This window comes from Triticum aestivum, chromosome 7A, assembly GCF_018294505.1.
Source record: "Triticum aestivum cultivar Chinese Spring chromosome 7A, IWGSC CS RefSeq v2.1, whole genome shotgun sequence".
In the NCBI taxonomy this organism is placed as follows: Eukaryota; Viridiplantae; Streptophyta; class Magnoliopsida; order Poales; family Poaceae; genus Triticum; species Triticum aestivum.
In genome coordinates this window covers 118,850,895-118,855,642 of record NC_057812.1, presented here as the reverse complement: position 1 = coordinate 118,855,642, position 4,748 = coordinate 118,850,895, and positions in this window count along the sequence as shown.

Here is a 4,748-nt window from a genome sequence, read left to right as displayed (position 1 = left end):
ATGGGTTAGGGTTTTCCCCCCGGTGGGGGGTTATGGAGGGGAGAGGTTGGACCGGTCGGTGTGGCCGAATGGGCCAGCCTGTTGGGTCGGCTGGCCCGGGGGGTCCTTTTCCTTTTTTTTGTTTTCTCTTTTGTATTTTTCTTTCTTTTATTTATTTTCTTTTCTATTTTTAAATCATTTTAAATTACTTAGGCATTTTATAAAAATGGGTTTGTTGCACCATAATTACCTTTGTAATATTTCGTACAAACCAAACATTTTTATTTTAATGTTTGAAAACTTTTATTGTTTGACTTAAATTCAAATTTGAATTTGGATCGGTTCTGAACTAACGCGAGATTATCAACAATAATCGAGGTGACGTGGCATCATTACCAGATGGTTACTGTAGCTTGATTACCCGGGCATCACAGTGATGTTGGGCATCTTGCCCACCATGGCGCCTCCGCACTCCGCCTGGCGGCTGCTCACTACCTTCGGCTTGACATTGAAGGTCTTCAGCCATAAGCCGAAGTGGGGCTTGATGCGGAGGAAGGCCTCACACATGACGATAAACGCCGAGATGTTGAGGATGAAGTTTGGGGCTAGATCATGGAAATCCAGGCCATAATAAAACATGAGCCCCCGGACGAAGGGATGGAGAGGGAATCCTAGTCTGCGAAGCAAATGGGTGAGAAATACCACCCTGTCATGGGGCTCGGGGGTGGGGATGAGCTGTCCCTCATCTGGGAGCCGGTGCGCGATGTCGTCGTGCAGGTATCCGGCTCTCCTCAGTTTCTTGATGTCTCCCTCCGTGACGGAGGAGACCATCCACTTGCCTCCCGCTCCGGACATGGTTGGAGAAGGTTGAGATGGAAGTGAGGACTTGGGCGCTAGAGCTCGAGTATGCGGGAGCGGATGAGCAGAGGAGGACGAAGGCGTGGATAGAAAGGTGAATCCTTATCCCTTTATATGGGCGGACAAAATTAAACGTCCCCACTTGCCTAGTAAAACTCGCTTATCCCCCAAGCGCCGTAATTGATGGCGCGGTTGGGTTACCCACGCCCGTATTGATGAGAATCCTGTAATAAGGGGATACGATCTCTGCTTTGACAAGACGTGTCGAAAAACTGCCTCGCGTTATGTGCGGGGCTGGTTAAAAGAAACGGTTCAAATAATCACCGGGCCATGACATAACGTCATGCTATCAAAACAAGCCAGCAAATTAGATCCGCGAAAAAACATTATTCTCTCTACGGTGAAATGTGGGACTTATTTTGCAGTGTCGAACACTATCCTCGTATTCAACTTCTTCTGTAATGTATTCGGAGAAGGAACCCGCCTTGCAATGCCGAAGACAACTGCACGCCGGACTCATCGTCATTGAAGCCTGGTTCAGGGGCTACTGTGGGAGTCCTGGATTAGGGGGTCTCCGGACAGCCGGACTATCTCCATTGGCCGGACTGTTAGACTATGAAGATACAAGATTGAACACTTCGTCTCGTGTCCAGATGGGACTCTACTTAACGTGGAAGGAAAGCTAGGCAATACGTATATGGATATCTCCTCCTTTGTAACCGATCTTGTGTAACCCTAACCCTCTCAGGTGTCTATATAAACCGGAGGGTTTTAGTCCGTAGGACAACAATCACAACATACAATCATACCGTAGGCTAGCTTCTAGGGTTTAGCCTCTCTGATCTCGTGGTAGATCTACTCTTGTAACACCCATATCTTCAATATTAATCAAGCAGGACGTAGGGTTTTTGTAGCGACCAGACCTCAAACAGTCTGATCTCTGTGCTCCGGTGTCATCCCTAGATCAGTAATGCTGACACCACACAGTACTTGGAGGATTTATAGCAGAGTAGCAATCACACACTTATTACATCGAGTGTCTCATAAGAGAACTTATTACAATAAATATGGCTTAAGGCCATCTAATAACTATAACAGCGGAAGGCATGGAAGATAAGTGAGCCCATCAACTCCAACGACATCACTGAGTATAGAACCACGACCTAAAAACTCCTTAATCGTCGTCTAAAAAGTCTGCAACATTAACGTTGCAGCCCGCAAACAGGTCAGCACATGGAATATGCTGGCAATTTAACACATAGAGAGTAATGGAATGAAACAACTATACTATATGCATATTTGGCTGGTGGAAAGTTCTATGGTTACAGTTTTGCGTAAAGCCAATTTTTCCCTACTTCAAAGGAATAAATTTATTTAACTATCATGGTGGTTGTTAAACATTGAGAATGGTTGACAGCATTCTCAATCCCAATTAAGCATCATCATTAAACATAACCCAACAAAATTAATTTAGAGTAACATGTTGAGATTCACATGAAAATCCAAGTACTAGATACTCAAGATGTCCATAACCGGGGACACGGCTAACCATGATAAGTTTATTACACTCTGCAGAGGTTTGCGCACTTTTCCCCACAAGACTTGATCGCCTCCGTTTGGTTTCTCGCACTACATGGTGTTTGAGAAGACGGATGACCGAGACATAGTCTTTCAGAAGCTCTAGCACCTTACGATCGGGTAGACCGTACCACCTACATCCCCTACATTTGCTAGTCTACCACTGTAAGAGTTCGCACAACTTAGTCAACTATGCTAGAGCCCATAATAGCTTGTGGCTGCACACGGAAGTTTCTAGTATGAATAGTCTCATGATCCCTTTGAGCCTGGGTGGCGGTCCAAAAGAAAACAGGCAAGTCCTGGAATACCCAGGTGCCTCAATCCACCCAGATGTGTGTTTAAGTTGCCACCTTAGATAAACCATTAAATTAACAATCTCACATCTGTCATGGATATCACTCACCCAATCCACGTCTACTAGCATAGCATGGCATAATAAGCAAACGTAGAAGTAACTCCCAAAGGTTTGATAATAACAGGTAATAGGTACTACCTCATCTACTTCCCATCCCATAATTTAATTAGATCCTAATCATGCAATGTGTGAGGATTGATCTAATGCAATAAAACTAGGTAGTAGAAAAGGTATGATCAAAGTGTTACTTGCCTTGCTGATGATCCGCGAAACCTAACGATTCGAAGTAACATGAGGCGCACTCCGGGTACTCTATCGCAAACAAGCAAACAAGCAAACAATAAGTACTCATCTAATGCACAGGTAAAACTCAAATAAGAGATCTAACCAGAAGGTTCAACTTAAGAACTCCGGTTGGCAAAAAGAATCAAATCGAACGAAGCAACGAAAATCAAACTGCGAAAGAAAACAACTTCGTTCTACTAATATGGATCTAGGGCAAATTTTACAGTAAAAAAACTTGTTTAAGTTGGTTAAACGGATAGAGGGTTTCGAGACGAATCCCTAGGCGCTTGAATCGCCTGATTCCGATAAACGAGCGAAAAGTTAAACTAAAATGACAATCGGATCACGAATCACGATCAGAAAAATCTCGGATTTAATCCGAGAAAAAGAAAAACGACGAACGCCGATTTTTTTTCTCTTTTTTTTTCGGCACGGAAATCGAGGCGCGACGAACCTCGGCGGCGGAATCCGGCGGCGGCGGCGGCTGGGCTGGGCTGGGGGCTGGCTAGGGTTTCCCTCGGGGCGGGCTGCCCCGGCTTATAAAGCCACCCTCGAGGCAGAGTCCTAGTCGGACACGGCCCGTAGGTCGGTTCGTTTTTTTATTATTCCGCTCAGAAGAAAAATAAAAAGAAATACTAAACGAACTCCAAAAATTCAGAAATAAATTTTCACGGGCTTCTAAAATCAAGGCGCACAAGGTGAACATTTATTTGGGACCTAAATGCAAATTTGAAAAACGCACATTTTTCCTAAATTCAAATAAAACACCGAAAAACTACGAAATAAAATCTTATTTGATTTTATTATTAAATCCTCAATATTTCTTTATTTTGGGAAAGTCATTTTACTCCCTCTCTCATATTTTTGTAATAGAAATAATTAATGATAAAATAAATAAAATCAAATGATCCTATTCTCAAAATTTGAGAAAATTCAAATATGAAAATAACGAAATCCCCAACTCTCTCCGTGGGTCATTGAGTTGCGTAGAATTTCTAGGATCAACCGAAATGCAAAATAAAATTTGATATGCATGATGATCCAATGTATAACATTCCAAATTGAAAATTTGGGATGTTACAAACCTACCCCCCTTAAGATGAATCTCGCCCTCGAGATTCGGGTTGGCTAGAAAATAGGTGAGGGTGGTCTTTGAGCAAATCCTCCACTCGCTCCCAGGTGGCTTCATCCTCCGTGTGGTGGCTCCACGGAACTTTGCAAAACTTTATAACCTTGCTGCGAGTAACTCGGTTGGCAAACTCGAGAATCTTGACTGGTTTCTCCTCATAGGTCAAATCTTTATCCAACTGAATAGTTTCCAAAGGCCCTGTGTCTCTCAACGGTATGTCAGCCATCTCTGCGTGACATTTCTTTAACTGAGAAACGTGGAACACATCATGTACTCCTGACAATCCTTCGGGTAATTCCAACTTGTAGGCCACTTCTCCCATACGCTCCAAAACTCGATATGGTCCTACAAATCGTGGTGCTAACTTCCCTTTAACTCCAAAACGCTTTGTTCCCCGAAGTGGAGATACTCGAAGATAAGCTCTGTCTCCGACTTTGTAAACTGTCTCCTTGCGTTTAGAATCCGCATAACTCTTCTGTCTGGACTGGGCTACCTTGAGCCTATCGCGAATCAATTTCACCTTCTGTTCAGACTCCTTAATCAAGTCAGGTCCAAAAAATTGGC